Raw genomic sequence first — 23055 nt, forward strand, 5'->3', positions numbered from 1 at the left:
GCGTCCATAGAGGAAGTGGAGGGGCGGAGAGATCAGGTCAGCGCTCAAAGCGAAGGAATGCCGCAGAATCAACTTCAAAAAAACAACAAGGGAAAAAAAACAAATAAACAAACACAAAAAGCAGCAGAAAAAAAGAAAAGAAGAAACACAGGCTCCAAGGTCCTTTCGCTAATTACCAGCGCTTGCATTTATTAATAAGGTCTAATGAGCACTTTCTCAATAGTTTGTTTTCCCCTAATATGAATATTTCCTTTTCATTAACATGTTACATGCACATGGATTCTTTCCAGTGATCACACCACAGCCTTTTCTTTCCCAAATGTGCTCCCGCATGTGTTTATGTCAACATTAAGTGCAAGACAACACGTGAGAGTTTTTAGACAGATTATAGATCAGTGCTTGATGTTTTTCATTGGTGCTTGTGTAGTTTTCCGCTCAACTTTTCCTATAAGTCTTCATATTATATTGACAGAGTGAGTGGGGGTGGGAAGCCAATCCAAGTGCCAAGTTCAGGCAGATGGTTTGCCTTTAAACTGCCTGATTGGAAGCATGTAGCCATCATTAAAGGTACTAATTTCAAAAAGAGTCCATATTGTACACATGCTTAATTAATCAGCCCCTGGCTTGCTCCCTAAATCACCACTGCTGGTTCTGTACTACTATACACAATCACAAACATCTTCTTCCGTTGGGTCAGGAGGTTGTGGATTTATGTGTGTTTGTGCTTTAATGAAGTGAAGTTTTCTACGCTGCTCATGAAAGCAGCATCATTGAAATGCTTTCTTTCGTTTGTTCCTGTTTTGGCTCTCTGGAGTCGCTGTATTCACTGTATCACGGGTTCAATGATATGAAGAAAATTAGGATGAAAGTTATTTTTGTACTATGCTGATCCAAGATGTTGACTGTGTGTGTGTGTGTGTGGGCATGTTTTTGTGACAAATGTGTATAATGACATGCTGACATAGGTATTACAAGGAGAGGGTGAAATATGAGGACATTGGCCATGTCCCCACTTTTCAAAATGCTTATAAATCATACAGAACGAGTTTTTTTTAGAAAGTAAAAATGCAGAAGCTTTCCAGTGATGGGTAGGTTAAGAGGTAGGGGCAGTGTAAGGGGATAGAAAATATGGATTGTACAGTATAAAAACCATCCATTGCACATATAGAATGTCCCCATATGTCACAAAAACAAACGTGTGTGTGTGTGTGTGTCCAGTGTTTATTGGCATATTTTTAATGCTTTTGAAACAAGTCTTCTGCCCACCAAGGCTGCATTTATTTAATTAAAAATGCAGTACAATACAGAAATATTGTGCAATATTATTTTAAAGCTACACTATGTAACTTTTCCGTCCACTAGAGGTTACCCATTCAAAACAAAGACGTAGCTTGATGATGCCAAATTTGAGCTACGAATTTTGGGACGTGGTTGGGACGTACTCTGTGCATTCACTGCTAAGATTAAAGTGTTAAAATAGCAATTTTCTCACAATTACAAATAGATGGAAACATTTGGGATATTGTAAGAACTAAACTTAACAAAATATATAACATGGCCTGGTGGTTTTTCGGATATTTTACTGCCAAAATAGTGACATGTTTATCAGGAATACATTATTGGTCAAGCTCAGGGACTAAAGAAATAATAATTATGGGATATATTCATTGTTCAGACACTGGCTGTGAAGGTATTTAAGCATGTTAGGGACATATACTAGCCTGACAAGCCAGACCCACATCAAGATGTTTGGTCTGGAAACTCACCAAAGACAGGGCTCAATCCGAGTGGCGGGATAAACGGTTGTCTTTCAAACTCCCTCTGCACGCGAGAGCGCTACACCAACCCAGAGCAACGAAGGTGAAACAGAACTTGTTGATAGATTAAACATTCGCCGTATCCGGTCAGCAAAACCCATCTTCCCTTTTTAAGAATGACTTCAGTGCCGTTCTTTTCTCAGAGAAAAGCTTAACTCCAAGTCTTCCAGAGTCACGGTCAAAGCTGATTCGAAAGACCGCTGTTCGCCAGTTTCTGTGTTTATTAGAAGCACGCAAACGCAACTCGGCCGTCGTCATTATGGCCCCGCCCACCGACTCTATACACGATGTGATTGGTCGGGCAAGAGTTAGGGGAATACAGCTCAGAAGGGTATTGAGAGTTCCTAGACATATACATAGCTATCACAAAATGTTAATAATGTAAATGTTAAACAATAGCAAGCTTCTCTTGGATAGCATATGCCCTGTATGCCATCATGGTCTTTGTTTTATTCTTGAAACAATAACAAAACAATTATTGATTAATAGAATGGCTTGATTATTAAGAAATTGTACTTTTGTACCCATTTTTGCCAAAAGGATGGTAAATAATAAAATATATATTTTTTAAAAGTGTTCAAAAACGTATACTGTAAATGCTGCTAATGCTCCTCACCTCACAAAATAAGTCATAAATATGCAAAACATTTAACGTTGCTGTAAAATTATTAATAAAAAGGACTTACCTAACAGGGTGGAATGGAGCATAACAGGTTAGAACACCATAACAGTGGATGAGTTTTCCTTCATTATCCTCCATGGTTTGCCATCAGTAATGTGTGGAACTGCACCTATAATATATATTATTACTAGTCTCTACTAATGAGCTCAGGAGTTGAGTCAGGTGTGTTAGATGAGGGAGACATACAAAATGTGCAGTGCTGGTGGTCCTGAGAACCACAGGGATCACACCAGATGAATGAATGAATGAATCTCATCCTCCCTTACTTTAGCAGTCTCCCAACTGCTAATGTCTGTGCGATAATGGAAACCGGTAAGAATGTTTAGAAAGAGACTTTCCATATCTGATTTCTATTTTTTGCTTAGAGTTATATTTTCACTCTTCAGTAAAATATGTGGGAATATTTACTCACCTATTAAATTAATATTTAATCAAATAAAAAAAAAATGACGATTTATGATGCTGTCAAAGTAAACACAGTATGACTAATATACGACCCAATATAATCTGGTCTGACAGCCAGATTGTGTAGGAGGAGTGTGCACATTGATACTAGTTTACCTTTAATATTGTAAGGGAAAGTAAGGTATACAGACGGTATAGTAAATAATCTTTTTGCATGAATAAGCTCGTTCTGGTTTGTACAGTAATTAAATCCAGTATGAGGGGAGAGTAGGGAGCCAGTGCCAGCAGGGCTGGTTAATCTACTGTGCTTTCTGCCTGTAGGCCGCTTGTAATTAGTGATGAGTTGATTGGTAATCTGGTCTCTCCTGGTGCTTTATCTGTGGCATGTTAAGATGCCCAGCTTTAATCCAGCCTGCCTAGTGTGTGCATATATACCAATTGAATTGGCTGAATTTTAATCTCATCCTCCCCCCTCGCTGGTGTTTTGTCTGTTGCTGGTGCGTGATGCAATGATCTTTGTGAGATGTAGGGATAATTAGTGATGCACAGTCATTATAAGCGTGTCTGGTGAGTAGTCTTATGTGTGTCTGACTGGAGTTTGAATCCTCGTGCAGTCTCTTGCAGGATATTTACAAGTGATGGAACGGAGGTGTGAGCTCGGAAACGCCCTTGATGGTTGGCTCAGCAGGACACACACATACTGGGTTGCAGAGCTGAAACAATGATCCCAGAGAGCAAGGGTGGGTCCCCTCTCACCCTGGGACAGTATAGAGCAGGAATATATTGTAGCAGAATAATGAGGTAACCTATATATACTGTCGTTGTGTCACTCTAGCCTAATTACTGCTCAATACACCAAGAGCCTGCGTGTAACGCTGCCCAGCAAATCTGATATCGCCGTCCACCTATCAGCTTCATTACATATATACAGCCACCTGCTATATTACATAGGACTCACACGCTTAGCTGTTTTTTTTTCCCTTTGTAAAAGTGTTGTGTCTTTTTCTGATAAAAATAACACAGAGAAACTTAGGGACTATATTTATATATTATAAATTACGCTACATCTGTGAAATGAAATAAATACTGCCAAAAGATACTTTAATTCAACAGCTGTTTTAATGTAAACAGCTGTGTATATGTGCACTGTATGTAAAGCATATCAATTTTTTATAATTTTGTCTATGTTCATAATGAATCATCTTGAGACTTCAATTCAAACTAGATGGTATACTTGTGATGCAAATAATAAATAATTCATAATTCATAATAAATAAACATTACATATTAGTTTGAGTTATATTGAAACTGTGTCCAGGAACACAAAACACAATCTCTGCTAAATGGTATTAGAGATTGAAATGATCTTTCCACTTAAATATATCTTTCATATATATCTTGCAAATTGTTAATGTAATATACAGTATACTATAAGTGAAAAGTTTGGGGTCGGTAAGAGAAAATAATCTATCCTCACCAATCCTACATTTTATTTAAAAAAATGCAAATTCTCTCTCCCCCCCCCCCCCCCCAATGGGAGTCAATAGCAGCCAAATGAACTAGGAAAATTATGAAATTTGACGCAATGATAAAGAAAATTAAGTGTATATATATATAGTCTTCCACCTTCCATCTTTTCTTTTCACTTTTGATTTATGAGAGTGGCCACACATGAAAGGTCATTATAAAAATTCAATTTGGGAATCTCATAAGCAAATGAACTGTAATGGCGGGAATTAAAACTTCCCTTTGGCAGATCTTGGGGGCCTGTAATGTGGTTCTGTGTGTCCTTTACTGCACATAAATGTTAGTGCTCCTGGTCTGAGACACAGAAATGCTAAATATGCCCGAGTGAAGAGAGCATGCTGGCATTTGGATTTTTAACACTGCATATGCTTAGTAAAGAGGGGTTTGCTGTCTTTGTTCATTTTAAATGAATATTAGACCACAAGCAACACTTTTTTAGGTCTCTAAAGGAATCCGTAGACTGAGGAAGGAGTCTATCTACACTCACCTTAAAGATTATTAGGAACACTTGTTCAATTTCACATTAATGCAGTTATCTAATCAACCAATCACATGGCAGTTGCTTCAATGCATTTAGGGGTGTGGTCCTGGTCAAGACAATCTCCTGAACTCCAAACTGAATGTCAGAATGGGAAAGAAAGGTGATTTAAACAATTTTGAGCGTGGCATGGTTGTTGGTGCCAGATGGGCCGGTCTGAGTATTTCACAATCTGCTCAGTTACTGGGATTTTCACGCTCAGCCATTTTTAGGGTTTAAAAAAAGAATGGTGTAAAAATGGAAAAAAGATTCAAGCTGATAGAAGAGCAACTTTGACTGAAATAACCACTCGTTACAACCGAGGTATACAGCAAAGCATTTGTGAAGCCACAACACACACAACCTTGAGGCGGATGGGCTACAACAGCAGAAGACCCCATCGGGTACCACTCATCTCCACTACAAATAGGAAAAAGAGGCTACAATTTGCACTAGTTCACCAAAATTGAACAGTTGAAGACTGGAAAAATGTTGCCTGGTCTGATGAGTCTCGATTTCTGTTGAGACATTCAGATGGTAGAGTCAGAATTTGGTGTAAACAGAATGAGAACATGGATCCATCATGCCTTGTTACCACTGTGTTGGCTGCTGGTGGTGTAATGGTGTGGGGGATGTTTTCTTGGGCATCGTTTAAATTCCACGGCCTACCTGAGCATTATTTCTGACCATGTCCATCCCTTTATGACCACCATGTACCCATCCTCTGATGGCTACTTCCAGCAGGATAATGCACCATGTCACAAAGTTTGAATAATTTCAAAATGGTTTTTTTTGAACATGACAATGAGTTCACTGTACTAAAATGGCCCCCACAGTCACCAGATCTCAACCCAATAGAGCATCTTTGGGATGTGGTGGAACGGGAGCTTCGTGCCCTGGATGTGCATCCCACAAATCTCCATCAACTGCAAGATGCTATCCTATCAATATGGGCCAACATTTCTAAAGAATGCTTTCAGCACCTTGCTGAATCAATGCCACGTAGAATTAAGGCAGTTCTGAAGATTAGTATGGTGTTCCTAATAATCCTTTAGGTGAATGTATATATTTTTCAACTTATCAGCATCTGAATCTGCCATCTGAAATTTAAACCATGCAAACTATGCACTATTGCATTGCTGCGATGACCATTTCACAGTTTATACAAAGTCAAACAAAATAGCCCAAATGTGCCTTTAACCAAGCATTATCTGACACCTGTTATGTTTGGATGCGAATAAATGCTCAGACCAAAAAATCTGATCTATTCAAGAAGGATTTCAGAGCACATACTTAATGTTCTGTAAAGTCTTTTCATATGGGGTAAGATAGTTTTTACTTATGCTCTGCTCTATAAGAAAAGAGATATAAGACAGTGGGAAAATTAACACACATTAAACTAAGCAATGTTGTGCAGTAAATTCTTCCAACTCTGTATTTATAAGTTAGTAGTTTTTATTAGTTTCTTAATTGCTGTAAGAGATTAAACTATTTTTTCCATTTAATTTAGAAGTAATCGTTCACATTTCTAGACAGTTAAGCAAACTTTCAATGAGCCACAAACGGGGCATAACATGGAAATGGAATAGAACGAATAGGAAGATTTTTTTTTTTGAAAGAAAGAAAAAAACATTTTGTAATGAAACAGAATTATTGTCAATTCTGATACTGGACTAAACAATTGCCATGCAAAGGAACAGCTGCCCATGCCAGCTTATTCAGCATTCCAGCTAATGCTGCCAGCAAATAAGAAGTATTTTTGCTCCTTGAGCTTTTTAAATTTTTTATTTCAGGTTGAAATATCTCACATATGTTTTTGAATCATGAACAGTCCATTTTGCAACTTGTCAATGTTGTGGTATCTCTTGCATTTTGTTGTAGAAATGGATTTACAACATTCAAAAGTTTTGTTAACCACTGGCTTAAAGTAACCAACAAAACCCCACAGTTTTGTTGAAAGGTTGATTTGAATAATTTAGAAAGTCACTTTTCTGTTCATCTTCTATTGAGAAGTATTGTGAGGAGATTGCAATATTGAATTTTGTCTTCGCCCCCGCTTTATTTTAGGTGGCCTCATAGCATCAACAAATAAGCACAATGTACTTATTGTGGTCATACTGTAATGCAAAACACTTTTGCTGATATTGAGATGGGATATGGATACAGTTATAGACAGATGTGGAGGTATGGGTAGGTTTAAGGGACGTGTCGACAATGTAATTATAATATAGCTACAGAAATTAATTACAGATGTAATTATGCAGCTAATTTAAAAAATGTAAGTAAATTGTAAAAACATGTATGTGCACAATAAGTGCATTGTATCAAATGATTAATTCAAATGTTAGTACAAAGTAGTTAAGGCCACCTAATATAAAGTGGGTCCGTTTCTTCTGACTGCATCTGTAGTCTATTATGATGATATTAATTTAATATTTTTTACTCCAATGTCCAAATGAGGGATAGATACTATGCTAGCTTTTTATACAGATTTTTTATACAGATATAGTACTCACTGAATATATTGTTCAGATTTGGTGTCTTTTAGGGTTGAAATGTTTATTTATACAAAATATATGGATCTGTATACTTTTACAGTCACATGTGAATACGTAGGGTTTAATAGGGTTAGATATACACTGTGGCTTGAACATGTTGGACCTGCAAGGCAAAATTGCCAAGCAAAAGATACAAAGAGATACAATTGTGGAAAGCTTTTAAGTTCAACAGGATGAGCTTTATGTAGGCTATAAGAATGTCTAGACGCTTAGGAGAGTGATGCACTCCACACTCCAACAAGCCAGCAGTGAAACCCAGTTCTGCCTCTTTCAGCTCAGTCCTTTCAGTGCAGGACTTCTGCATTATCTGTCTGTCAGCCGAGGCCTGTGGGCAAACTCTGCGCTCGTGTGTGTGTGGGGGTGGGCCGGACCAGGCAGAGCGTCTCTAGCCCTGTGGCTTAGGGATTGAGACTAATTCAGCATCATATCAGCAGACTCTTGATCAAACCACAGCGCTCCATTTCTATATTGCAGGGTTGACGCAGTCTTTAGTTTAAAAAAAAATTCAAGTCATTTCCTCATACAGGTGACCTCTAGACCTTTGAAGGACCTTGTTGCTCTTGGTTCATTCATTCATCTGGACTCAGTAATGTATGATTATTATTTTTTTGGTCCTACGCACATGCACACACACACACAGGTTTCCATGTTTTATGGCGACTTTCCATAGACGTAAATTATCTCTATCTATCTATCTATCTATCTATCTATCTATCTATCTATCTATCTATCTATCTATCTATCTATCTATCTATCTATCTATCTATCTATCTATCTATCTATCTATCTGTCTATCTGTCTGTCTGTCTGTCTGTCTGTCTGTCTGTCTGTCTGTCTGTCTGTCTGTCTGTCTGTCTGTCTATCTATCTGTCTGTCTGTCTATAATTTTTATTTTATTTTTTTATTTATTTTTAAATCTCTGCATTGAGAATGAGAAAACGAATAGGCAAAAAATCTGCAGAACCAAAGCTGCTGAAAAAGTAGGCGGTCACTGTTGCGCTTTGGCAAATCAAACACGGTTTTTGAATGGCTTAAGATTTAACGGTTTATACTGTAAATTTTGCACTAGAGGGCCTTTCTAGGCACACATTAAAAGCAAAACACAGAAAGAGTCAAATCAATGTGAACAAAATGAGACGCCCTGTGAGATCATCCCTTACTGCAGACTGTGACTGAACCGGGGTCTGTCTAAACACTCTGAGGCTGCCCAGCGTGGGAGGCCGTTGAATATTGTGGGGTGCAGATCTATACAGTAGAGACCCCTTCTGAGTGGCGAGTCCTTGACGCAGCAGGAGAGTAAGTTCCCACTCTCATGATTGGAGACATCCATTATTGATGATGTCCTGATGAGATTAATCAAGCTTGAGAGTCTTTTTCTTCCTCTTTTCTATTTTTTTTTAATCCAGAATCATGTTCAAACCAATAACAGCATCATGACATCCTAATCGCTGTGTAATGAATATTTATATCAAATGGAAAATGATGCGTTCCATATTCATGACATTTCTGTTTTTGTTTTGTTCTTTCATCTATCAGGGTTTTATTTGATTTATTTATATTATTATTGAAAGTGTATGTTTCTGAAGGATATTAAAGTGCTGCATATGGATGCATGTTTTAATGCGTACACTCTTCCATTCTTGAATAAATCTGTGCGTTACTGATTGTCAAATTATACTGTATCTTTGCTTACTCAAATATGATGCATCTTTCTGTTTTGACAAAGCAACAACCACAAGCTCAGAAATATTATCTTACAAAAATAGCTTCTCATAACCATACATGCTGTCCAAACACATCAATTACATAAGCATCTTCTTTCTTTAAAAAAAAAAAAAAAAAAAACGGAAATGAAGAGCCTGTCATTAAAATACATGTGAATGCATCTGCATTTGTTCATCCTCAGTTAATGTTATTTTTGATCAAGGCATTATGCTTTTTTCCTTACAGTCTTTCCAAGAAAGCTAAGACTTAACTATTTTAGAAACATTTGGTTGTGTGGATTATTGATTCAGACAGAAGTTTTTTTTCATGCTTTTCTGTTAAGCTCCATCTCTTCTCAGGATACTTTATCAGTTTCTTTACAAGCTATTAAGCAGGAGGACACACTTTAGTATGTTTATATTAATGTTAACTATAAAAACCAAAACAGGCAACAAAAAAAAGTCTATTTCCACTATGAACAACTGTCAGTGCAGAGTCTTTTGTCGGGTACAATAAGAGCTGGGTAGTAACTGATTACATGTAATCTGGATTATGTATTCAGATTCCAAATATTAAGTGTGTCCGAGTAAATTATATTACGTTTTAAAATACTCATTATTAAAATACTCAATTAGTTTTTCATTTATTACATGACTACATGTTGTTCTCACAATGGCTAATGTTCATAATTCATTGATTCTCCCAAGAACTACTTTTTTATCTTTTACATTTTCCTTTCTAAAAAAAGCCTTTTAATTCCATACCATTGCATATCTCATCAACTCCTGATAAACACGCGTATTATTATTTGAATCATTCTGTTTCTTGGAAAGGCTTTTGTCTTTCAAACACATTAAAATGTACAAATTCACATAATTTCATATTTACATGGCAACGCATGGATTCCCCAACTTTTTTACCCCCAGAGATGGTCAAAAAAAAGAAATATATGTGTATATAAAATAATTGTTTACATTATTTTTTATTATTTTTTACATATATTTTTTAATATATTTGTTTTAATTATTATATATATATATATATATTGCATAATGGGGGCGGGGGTGTTTTTTTTCCTTTCTTTTTTCTCTTTTCTTTCTTTTTTCTCTTCTCTCTCTCTCTCTCTCTCTCTCTCTCTCTCTGTATATATATATATATATATATATATATATATATATATATATATATATAAGGCAACTACTGTTTGTAGTGTTTTTTCATTATTATTATGTATTTTAATTTAAAAATGTTTATAATTTAAATACTTAATAGCTTTTCATTAAACTCATGTTTCTGATAACAAGGAATGGAATATATTTTATTATACAAGATTGTTCTACTCAAAATCAATGTAATAAACAAGTGAGGTCACAAGTAATCTAAAAGTAATCCACAATATTGTATTATTTTAAATATATAATGTAATAGATTACATTACTAACAACATTTTTTAACATGTAATTTGTAATCAGTAACGGATTACAATTTGTAAATAATCTACCCACCTCTGGTTACAATGCATTCTGTGAAAGCCGGTTGTAATGGAGTTTTTATTCAGAAACAATTCTATTTATAAAATTTAAATGACATATACATTTGGTTCTGCAGGTACAACAGTGCTCGAAGTGGGACCTCAACACCCACCCCACCCCCATAACGTGATAGCAACCAAGGAGGAGTCCGCACAATACTAAGCAATTTCAACCCAATGGGACAGAACGCGATTTCAAGCATACACACCCCCACCCGGAGTACCAGCACTTTTTTCTGCTTGGAACAAAGTTTGAGGTACAGTAAAATCTTTTGACAATGCAGATGTACTCAGTGGCACCACAACACTGCTACAGATTCTACTGCATGAAACGGGTAGAGTGAATTCCAGAAAGCATGACTTTCACACTTTTGGTGTGCACTCAGGTTTGTTTGACTTTAGGGTTCAGTTTGTTTGAATGCTATTTTCCGAATTCAGGTGCTCACCTGTGAACCATACCGAGTCTTGGAGTGCACCCTTAAGAGCCAATCTTGTAGTGAAAACAAAACCAGTCTAGTCTGATTCCTGAACTGAATGAGTCACAGACTGGTTGTTCATAAAGTATGACGACATGAAGATAAACATATGCACGGTTTCCTAGCGGTATTACATTTTTGTCTTGTTTAGTATACTGTAGTCTTAAAGTTGTGAGGCCAGTTAGATACTACATTTTTTATTAAAAGTCAAATATTCCCCTAAATTAAGTAAAACAATGTGATGTATTAATGCATATTTTCATATCTACTCATATTAAATATACAGCCTCTAGGAGCAAAGGAGAGTAAGACATTTGTTGACGTGGTGACCAGGGAAAGGTCTTTGTTAGCTTGCGGTGTCTCTTTAAGCATATATTTATATGCAAAAATGCAGATGAGATATTAGAGCACATAAAATAAAAATAGCTTGCATATATGATACTCAGTTCCATGTATAGAGGCAGGGAAAGAAGAGGAAACCGCAGTCAGTAGGTTAATGATTCTTGTATGGATTTATGTGTGTTTGACTTTGCGGTGTGTGTGTGTGTGTGTGTGTGTGTGTGTGTGTGTGTGTGTGTGTGTGTGTGTGTGTGTGTGTGTGTATGATGTATGGCAATGAAAGGACTTTCAGCTTTTCTTGGGTAACAGGAAACATAAAAGGTCTGATGCTGGACCCCTCTGCCCCAACAATTTGTTCAGTGCGTGCCCATGTGTGTATGTTTGGCTATGGAAGGTGAATGGATCCCCTGCAGCAGTGTGTAATAACCAGTGTGTTCTAGGTAGGGGGTACAGAGGGGGAGGGAAATGGATTAGATGAGAGCCATTGCAGGACATGGTGTGTTAAAGATCTGCCTCCTGGCTTTCCTCAGTCTCTGTCGGTGCTTGTGTCACTCTCTTTCTCTCTCGTGCATTTGTCCACGGCAGTGGCCGTGAGCCGCAGATCCCCTTGTTCGGCCGAGAAGCAGCTCTGTCAATAAAGATACATCAGTGGTTCCAGCCCATAGAGGATCCACCCATTACTCCCCTCCCTTTACTAAACATGCACTCACTCACTCACGCTGTAGCTACACTGCCAGGGGCTTCCATTAGTCCCACCACCTGCTGTGCCACAGCCCCCCCCCCCCAACACACACAGTCACTCTTTTTATAGAGTTCTCAAAGTGAACCGTCCGTTTGGTTTTTCTCGCTCTGCTCTCTTGCTTTTTTCTTTAATATAATCAAGTATATCACCTCTCTAAACTCTTATGTACAAGATTTCCATCTTCTTTACAAGGAAACGAGTAGACCGAGACAGAGAGGAGAGAGTGGCGGTCCCATTGCTGCATCCCTCACCCCTCCCTCGCTCTTGGACTCACTGAGCGAAGACAAGGCGATGCGGTGCAATTATTTTAATTGGTTGTGACTTCTTCATTTACATGACAAGTGCATGCACATCCTGGGAAACAGCGGTCTGCTACTCCATCAGAAGAGACCCCTCGGTCAGCGTGGGACAGTGGGTTTGGGCTTCTGGAGGTCCTGAGGGGGGCGATGGGGTGATATTACAGGACTTTCTATGAAATCCCACAGTCTGCTACCAGACTAGCGTGTCCTATCCAAACTCTAGCCAGCCTAACGTGGCCTAGTCCCGCCGATTTATCCTCCTATTGTCCCCTGTTGGAAGTCACCGACCCCAAGCTTTATTCTTAAGTGGTGAAAGTTCTCATTAGGGTAGCGGTGTGGATGCAATACTGAGTGGTGTTAGTTTACCACTTTGAGACTACTCAGCTGAATCATTATAATGATGATTAGTCTGGCTTGCGTTTTCTTTATAGACCCCCCCCCCCCCCCCCCCCCGTTTTGGTTGATGTCCACCTAGCCTCTGTCCCCTTGAAAAATGACATATCAGAATGAATCACATTTTAATGTTGCATTTCTACACACAGATTCCAGAGTTTATCAAATGTATTTATTATTTAAAACAGCCTCACGCTCCATGTCAAATAATGATGGTGTTAATAGATAAAAATAACTCTGGTGTGTAAGCACAAAAAAACACATAAAAGTTCAACTAGGAGTGGAGCAGTACATTTATTTTGAGGCTAAATATAAAGACAAAACGTTTTCGATTCACATCATTATCTGTGTCGTAAAAGTGTTGTTTGCGGGCTCCTCTCCTTGTTGAACTCTAATATATATTAAAATGCACACAACTAACTTATTTTTACATGTATAAGCTTGGCAGATGCTTTTATCCTAAATGACTTACAAAGGAGGAACTTTGTAAGCAGTTTATCATCATTTGCAGAAACACAATGTTCGGCGTTGTCATTGTCTGAGTCACAATGTAGAAAAGTAAAGACAAAGAGATTTTATTTCTTTTTTTAAACAGTAATTGTTATGGAATATGCCTTTTTTATGGTTGTGTATTTGTTAAAGCTACACTATGTAACTTTTCCGTCCACTAGAGGGCGCCTATTAAAAAACAGACGTAGTTTGATGATGCCAAGTTTGAGCTCAGAATCTTAGGACATGTGAAAAAGAATCGGGATAGGACCGAATGTTGAGGAGCTGAGCAAGGCCGCTGGAGCGATTGTTACGCAAACACACGACTTGTGAGGAGCAGGACTTTTACTTTTATAAAGGGACACAGTCGTCTGCACTATTTCCGCTTTTTCTGTCATGACTATGAGGTAGCGCAGCTCTGTTTTTTCATATTAGAAACATTTAAGTGTGTTTAAAATGATGTTATGATGTTACTCTTTGCATTCTCTTAGCGCGGCTGCTTTGACATGTTCACACTGCTAAGAGTAAAGCAAGAGTAAAGAATAAAACCGGATACTGAGGGTAACTCAAGATATAACGCAATTGACAGGCGACTCCCTCAGACGTCCCGGCTCCTTGATTAAAATAGCAATCTTCTCACAATTTACAAATAGTTGAAAACATTGGGGATATTGTAAGAATTCAACTGAACAAAAGATATATCACTGGCCCTGGTGTTTTTTTTACTGCAAAAATACTACATAGTGCACCTTTAAATGCTCTATAGTTATAAAAAAAAATTGTTTCTTAACCAAAACAATTTGGATTCATTGTTTAGGTCTCCCTTTGAGATGTCTTTGTATGTAACTGCTAATAAAAATACACAATGGCTGCATTCCAGTTCGGTGGAATCTTTGCAATGGGCTGCATTAGAACGCCCTAAGCCATTGATCACTTGGAATCCACTATTGAGTTGATTTTATTAAAAATTGTGTGTTTGGGTTGTTTAAATATATATATTTTTAATTATATATCAAAGAGTTGTCTGTGGTGGGGTAAATTTAACGTGATATGCGGTGATGTCACAACCGTGTTGCATTGTGGTATATGAAGCTACCGGAAGTGTACATAGGAAGTAAGGTCAAAATCGAGAGAGCGAGGGTCTGTCCATATAAACTTCCCTCGTCCACTTCCCGAAGTGTAATGCACTTCAAAATGGCTGCAGGGATTCCCCCAAGGGGAAGTGCTTAGGGAAGTTTGCAAGTGCGTGTCTAAAAGTAGAGTGGAAGGAAAACTATATTGCCAAAAAGCATTGGGACACCCCTCCAAATAATTGAATTCAGATGTTCCAATCATTTCCATGGTCACAGGTTCATAAAATCAAGCACCTAGGTATGCAGACTGCTTCTACAAACATTTGTCAAAGACTGGGCCTCTCTCAGGAGCTCAGTGAATTCAAGTGTGCTACCGTGATAGGTTGCCACCTGTGCAATAAGTCCATTCATGAAATTTCCTCACTTCTAAATATACCACGTCAACTGTTGATGGTATTATAACAAAGTGGAAGCAATCGGGAACAACCACAACTCAGCCACGAAGTGATAGGCCACGTAAAATCACTGAGTGAGGTCAGCGCATGCTGAGGTGCACAGGGCGCAGAAGTCACCAACTCTTTGCAGGGTCAATAGCTACAGACCTCCAAACTTTGTGTGGCTTTCAGATTAGCTCAAGAACAGTTTCTAGAGAACTTCATGAAATGGGTTTTCATGGCCAAGCAGCTGCATCCAAGCCTTACATCACCAAGTGCGTCGAATCCAGTGGTGTAAAGTACGCCGACACTTGACTCTAGAGCAGTGAAGAGCAGTGTTCTCTGGAATGACCAATCACGCTTCTCTGTCTGGCAATCCGATGAACGAGTCTGGGTTTGGCAGTTGCCAAGAGAATGGTACTTGCCTGACTGCATTGTGCCAAGTGTAAAATTATGGTGTGGGGTTGTTTATTAGCAGTTGGGCTTGGCCCCTTAGTTCCAGTGAAAGGAACCCTTAATACTTCAGAATGCCTCATTTTGGACAATTTCATGCTCCAACTTTGTAGGAGCATTTTGGGGATGGCCTCTTCCTGTTCCAACATCAGTGCCTGACCTCACAAATGTGCTTCTAGAAGAATGGTCAAAAATTCCCATAAACACACTCCTAAACCTTGTGGAATGCCTTCCCAGAAGAGTTGAAGCTGTTATAGCTGCAAAGGGTGGGCCAAGTCCATTTTATTTTATTTTATTATATATATATATATATATATATATATATATATATATATATATATATATATATATATATATATATATATATATATATATATATAATAAAATAAAAAATATCTGCAGTCTGTTATTCTATTCCATGTGCAGTCTTTATTATGCACTTGCTGATGCTGTTGCATGTTTTAACGTATGATGATAATGTATTTAACTTCTGGCATAATCATGGCTATAATATATGTCCTATGAACATTGCTAGTTGATGCTTGGAGAGAGATAGAAGATAATCTTTCCTCTGCTCCATAATCACTATTCAGCCTGTCACATAATGTTGCAAAGGGCTTTCTGGAATCAGTTGGCTGAAAGCTGAGAGAATGGACAGAAAGGCAGTTTATACAGTGTAGTACTTTCATGGTAACTTACATGAAATGGAGTGCTTGCTTTAGAAAGTTACTAATAAGTTGAAGGCTCAAACAAAACAAACTTTTCATTTTTATGTTTGTAGGACACCTAAATTGCTCTTCTTTATGTGCCTATAAGGAACAATTTTAGTGTATCACGAAAAAAATTAATATGCTAGTAAGTTCATAATTTCATGAAGTTTTTTATTATTATATATGTACGATTGTTTGATTTGATCTGATAAATCCATTCCACAGCAGAAAACATAATGAGGAATGAATGCATAATATCATGAATGTGATTGTTTTGAACAGAACAGACTGTCTGTATATCCACGCTCTAGGTGCAAGTTTGGATTAACTCAAATGAAAGGAAATCAATTCAGTTTGGGGACTCCCAGGGGTGTCGTCTGACTCTGGCTCATGCATACGCCACCATCAAAACATGTTGGCAGTAAAAAGACGCGTCTTCACATAGACACCACAAAGCCGCCTTTGTGCTGCATGTGAGGGAATCTTTTAAAACAGGCACTTCATAAACGGAATAGTGAGTGATACAGAACTTCTCTAGTCTACATTTTCAGCTGACAATGAGACGAGAAAAGCACAATGTGAGTGATAGGAGTGAACAAAAGAGTGGTTTTCCCTCACAGAGATGCCGGCACTGCCAAATTTATGGTCCAAAACAAGAGGCAGATGAAATTCTAGGCTGGTGTTTGGGTTTGATTCGGTCCGGTGTGAAGTGCCGCTGGTCTGTTCTCACGCCCTGTCGGGTGTGTCTAGTGACTGAGGGAGTGGCTGTCCGACACCTAACACAGGTCTGAACTCTGTGTTACCTGTCCCACAGAGCCAATTTCACACACAAGACGAGGACAATGTGTATGATTTGGGGTCATTGCAAGTTTTTTACCTCTTTATTTGATTTTGGAGACTTTTGTTGGACTTGGGCCATTAACTATAATTAAATGTAATTCTGCACTCATCTTTGCTGTCTGGCACAAACAAAATGATTGTAAACCAAAACTCGCGTGCATTAGCTAATGCAGTCTTTTCTTTGACAGACTGAGGAGGGATGTATTTGTGGAGTCAGATGTTATTTCTACTCTCACACTAAGTCTAAGTTTAGGCTTTTGTCACAAATACAAGTCAGGTCTCAAGATCTGAAGGGCCCGAAGATTGGCCCGTGATTTTCGGGCCCTTCTATGGCCCTTAATGGAAATCACAACATGGGCTCAGAAATACTTCCAGAAAACATTATCAGTGAACACAATCCACCATGACGTCGTTGTCGGCTAAAACTCGCCATATCTAAACATGATCCAAAAGTGCAGGTGTTTTCTCTGGGCCAAGGCTCATTTAAAATGGACTGTGACATAGTGAAAAACTTTTCTGTGGTCAGTCGAATCAAAATGTGGAAAACTGGGACGCATGGGGGGGGGGGGGGGGGCACGTGTCATCCAGACTTGTGTCATCCGGACCACGGGACATGTTTCATCCAGACTAAAGAGGACAAGGGAAGCCTGCATCTCTGATGGTATGGGGTTGCATGAGTGTGTGTGGCATTAGCAGCTTACACATCTGGAAAGACACTATCAATGCTGAAAGGTATATCCAAGTTCTAGAACAACATATGCTCCCGTTCAGACGTCGTCTCTTTCAGGGAAGACCTTGCATTTTCCAACATGACAATGCCAGACCACATACTGCATCAATTTCAACATCATGGCTGCGTAGAAGGAGGATCCGGGTATTTAAATGGCCAGCCTGCAGTCCAGATCTTTCACCTGTAGAAAACATTTGGTGCATCATAAAGAGGAAGATGCAACAAAGAAGACCTAAGACAGTTGAGCAACTAAGCCTGTATTAGACAAGAATGGGGCAACATTCCTATTCCTAAACTTGAGCAACTTGTCTCCTCAGTCCTCAGACGTTTGCAAACTGTTATAAAAAGAAGAGGAGATGCCACACAGTGGTAAACATGGCCTTGTCCCAACTTTTTTGAGATGTGTTGATGCCATGAAATTTAAAATCAACTTATTTTCCCCTTTAAATTAGACATTTTCTCAGTTTAAACATTTTATGTCATCTATGTTCTGAATAAAATATAGAAATTTGAAACTTCCACTTCATTGCACTCTGTTTTTATTCACAATTTGTACAGTGTCCCAACTTTTTTGGAATCGGGTTTGTAAATGTCTTCTTTTACAGAAATATATGAATATATTTTGAGGAATGGTTGTTCATGCAATAAAAGTCAGTGGGTAATTTTGAGAGAACACAAGTCTGAATCTCACCATGACTCCACCACTGGGATCCTGGTACCTGAACTGGCTCTTGTGGAAACCTTGTTCATATAATACACATATCTGGATATATGCCCAGTTATAGCACTATCATTTGATCACCTTTTGATGAATGACTGATGCCGTGGTTAAAAGAATATATTCACAGTTGTCTTTTTAAAATGAAAATCCATTTACCACCGGCTCGCTGAGCCTTTTTCGTTGAAATACCTCACACAAAAGTGGCACACTAGTTTAGTGAATCTACCCCAGTGTATGTGTGTGTGTCTATTGATGTGATCGCATTTATTACCTTGTTGGTTTATCTGATTGTCCATTAAGAGAACTTGAACATTTCTGGTGTTCTCCATTGTCTCTTTCTGTCATTAAACATGCTTGTATTTTATTAGCTCGGTCCCAAGTAAGGTCATTAATTGCAGCTGGGACCTGGGGTAGCCCAGCTCCACTAAGAGGTGAGAGAAAGAGAGAGCAAGAGAGGATGGGGAAGGATTGTTAACGTGTTACGGCACAGGCGTCTTCTGAGATTGCCTGCTTGATTGCTTCATAAGGACCCTGTGGCACACAGCAATTAGGAGCCGCAGAACCGAGGAGCACTCCGATGATTTCACTGAGACTCTTCCTGTATCAGTCCAGCAGATCGGCACACTCAGCCTTCCCCTTATGGAGCGAGAGTCTGAGGAACGGAGCGAGAAGAGAGTTTCGGGAGAGGTTAATGACATCTAGAGCAGGGAACATGTGCTGTGGGTAATTGGTAAATGGTGGTATAATGAAAAAATTATAAATGTTGTAATGACTGTGCTCCTGTGAAAAGAAAAGTGAGTGTTTACACTGGAGAGGCTCAGGGAGAAAAAAAGGATAGATGAAGAGGTGAAGAGAAAGAGGTGGAGGAATGAGGGATGAAATGATGGCTGGGTGCAAACAAAGCATTGATACTGATAAGTGTGAATCATTGGAGTTTAATAGAAAGGCCTCTGGCTGTAGGAAAGCTCTGAGGATCCATTATATGCTCAATTATATCAAGACATATATAGCTACAAATAGTATTCTCGTGTGTGTGTGTGTGTGTGTGTGTGTGTGTGTGTGTGTGTGTGTGTGTGTGTGTGTGTGTGTGTGTGTGTGTGCGTGCGTGCGTGCGTGCGTGCGTGCGTGCGTGCGTGCGTGCGTGCGTGTGTGTGTGTGAGCAGTGTTGTAACATGCTAGAAGCATAGGAAATATTAGGATTAGACTGATGCAAGGGCATGCTCACACATTATGTCTGCTCTTTTGCTGCAATTCATAGTTTTTCAGTCACATGACTGGCACGAAGACCTGGAGGGCAAAACATCAGAACTTCAGCACAGGCCGTTTCAAGCCGCAGAAATTTAGATCACCTCTCAAAAGAAGAAAACCAAATATATATAAACTGCAGAATATGAACCCTTTTTTTTTGTTCATAGTGGTTTTGGTAATACTTTATAATAAGGTCTTATTTTCTAGCATTAGCTAACATGAACTACCAATGGGCAATACATTTTACAGCATTTGTTAACTTTTGTTAATGTTAGTTAATAAAAGTTGTCATGTTAGTTCACAGTGCATTCAACTAATGTTAACAGATACAACATCTTAAAATTGAATCAGTTGAAATCAACATTAAAGTGAATAAATGCTGTAAAGAGTGCAAGTTACAAAGTTTTGTTCATTGGTTCATGTAACCATGTAGAAAAAAACATGTTGTCAAGTGTTACTATCAAAAGGAAAGGGTTAGCAATATTGTTTTTAACTTTTAAAAATGGTAACCTAAAAATATGGTCAACCTAAAAATAATATATAAATCACTGAATCAACCTAGATACATTAGGTTAAACTAAATTTCAGGGTTAAGGCTGAAATAGCGCTTTAAGGTAACTATATGTATATATACCTGGAACTGCAGGTATGAGTAAGTGTCTGTGTTTACAACAGCCCATATACTAAAGTGACAGTACTTTATCATTATTCACTTATCATATCACACTATTATTTAAGTATTAAACCCTTTTGTCTTACTGACTGAAGTCTGTGTCGGTATAACAATCTTCTATCCTTCTATCCTTTCTATGTTGTAATATTGTTAAGAAACGTCTTGACAAATGCAAAACATTGTTCATTTTTTCCCAGTCTGTTTTAATGAGCTCTTTTCAATGAATGTGTTGTAAATGGGAATAACATTTCCTTAGGCAACTTACTGTATCTAAATACATCCTTTAAATTAGTACAATAGGAGATCGTGTTTTCAGAGGCAATTTCCCAAAGCTCAGTATGAGGATGATGGGACACCTCATTGATAACCAAACCATTCCATGACTCCCAGGCATAACAATAAAACATAATATCTGTTTGAATTATGCAACTGCTGTGGGTTTTTGAGAGGGAAGGTTAAGAAAGAAGAGGAAATTACCCTGAACAATATAAGACGCATCTTGAATGCAATCAAGTATGCATCTTGCTAACTGTAAAAGTATGTATTAAAAACATTTGCTTACATTTGTATAGAAACGATCAGGATTATGTCTATTTTATTTTATTTTCAAATGTCAAGACAAACCTACACCAAAAGAAAAATTGTGCTAATGTATTCGCCATGGTTTAATCAAGTGTTATGTGTGTTACAACTCGGTTGGTCATTTCCAGTTAGTAACTGCATCTCCATGGGCGTTCCGGTATCAACGCCGCGGGGCGTCTTTCCACACCCTTCCCCCCGCCCTCCCAAATACACACCCACATACAGCCGCACATAATTGACAGTGTGTTTAACTGCAGCTGATGAATGCCCTTGATTTCCTGTGTGTCCGAGACACAGCAGGAAATCAAGGTTGTGTGTGAGGCTGACTCGAATGTAACCACCATTCATCACAACCAGGAGGATGTGAAAGGGGGATGACCCAGCCTGTATAACAGCCACATCACACACACACACACACTTTACCTAAATTAATCAATTACAGAGAAATATGTTGCACTCTTAAATTCTTTAGGAGCTTGCCTTCAAAGGGGGTTCTTTCTGTTAGCTTTAGCTGAAAATCTCACCAAATCAGTGTTCTTTTCAGTGCTATTAGAGTAATGCTTTATTGTCTTGTGTTGCATATCTCATCTATTTACACTAATGGGTCCGACTTCAGAGTGATGGATTACCGTCAGTCTCAGACTTGTATTTCTTATCATAAAATCCCATCATTTCCTGATTGCTATTTTTCTAGAGGTTTGAAAAATCTAATAATCAGATGTTTTCCCGGGCTCCTGTTCGTGTTTATGTAGGCTACTGTACTCGTTCAGTTTGTGTAATGTCAATGTCGAAGCCAAAATCTCTTCTAATCATTCAGATATGAGTTGAATGAAACTTTCCTGGAGCATACTAAAGTTTATATAATATTACCTCTGTTTCAGGAGGTTTCTTCATGCGGCATACTGAAGATCTCTAACAAAAGGGAATACAATTCTAGCAAACTTAGCAAGGCAAAGTTAACTATTTTCATTTGAATAATTCTCAATCTAAACTTTGTTTTTTTATATATATTTATTTATTTCCACCTTTTGTTCTCCCAGATGAAAAAAGTTGCACAGAAAGTGAAGTGAGCTCTGCTTCTGTGGCTTGGGTGGCAGAATAATTTTCTTTTAATATTCTTTATTCATGTGTTATTTGTTTATGTGGATAAATTATTAAAAAAATGCTGGATTTTTGCAAAGGTTCTAGTTTGCAGTTAATGATTCCCCTCCATTCTCTCCCGATGGGTATAGTTCGCAATTTTCTTGAATATAAAAGCTGCATTATTCATGTGTATCGGCAGACCACATCTATTAATTATGTCTTTCTTTTTAGGTGCTTACATTTTTACAATGATGTTTTTTTCCTGCCTAAAAGAGGACCGATAACTACATCGGAAGTGATGGAGTGGCCCAACAGTAAGGTTAAATATCACTTTAAAAGTTTCCATAGTTCATTGGAACATTAGTTTAAAAAAATAAATAAAGGCACAGTAGCAAAGAACAGAGAAGAAAATAGAGAAAAAGAACAGAGAGATAGAAGGAGATATAGAAGTTGAGAAACAGAGATGTAAATGCCCCTGTTTAGTAATTTATAGATGTGGGAATTGAGTGAGACTCTCTACAGAGTCATAAACTATTGATGTGTCTAATCTTTTAGATCCTGCCAACATAATAATCATGATCTGGATGACAGTGAGAGGCAAAACCACACCCACTTCCTCCCCTCATCCCAACAACAAACACACACACACACACACACACACACTCCTCCATCGATGCTGTTGTGCTTCTGACTCTCCGTTAAAACGCAAGCTTTGCTCTGTTAAAAGCTAAGCTTTGCAAACACTACACATTTCTAGTAAAATCAATAAATACTTCACTCCACATTAGCTGCACAAATGTCCTGTGGCATTAACCATTTGCAGTGTTTTTCCGTTAAACTAACAGTCGTCTCTAACGAGTTACTTCTACATTTGCACTGTGACTTTTAAATAAAGTTGAATATGTATGTCTGCCTGTTCCCATAGGAAAGAAAAACACAAATGAGATTGCTAAGAGAGCTGTTTCACCTGGGCAGCAGTGAGCTTTTGTTTAGTTCCCTTGCTTTTTACTGAGAAAAAGACAAGTTCTA

General features: G+C 38.2%; 1 protein-coding gene across 1 annotated transcript in view; it reads left to right on the plus strand.

Annotated features, from left to right (window-relative positions):
* mfsd3 (major facilitator superfamily domain containing 3) overlaps nucleotides 1–22346 on the plus strand; it is a 106954-nt gene extending 84608 nt beyond the window's left edge. Inside the window, exons 9-10 of the transcript XR_010904398.1 lie at nucleotides 10819–10998; nucleotides 22258–22346. The gene's annotated coding sequence lies outside the window, so the exon portion shown is untranslated. The remainder of the gene's footprint in view (nucleotides 1–10818; nucleotides 10999–22257) is intronic.
* Nucleotides 22347–23055: the final 709 nt, after the last annotated feature.

This window comes from Pseudorasbora parva, chromosome 3 (assembly GCF_024679245.1).
Source record: "Pseudorasbora parva isolate DD20220531a chromosome 3, ASM2467924v1, whole genome shotgun sequence".
NCBI classification, from domain to species: Eukaryota; Metazoa; Chordata; class Actinopteri; order Cypriniformes; family Gobionidae; genus Pseudorasbora; species Pseudorasbora parva.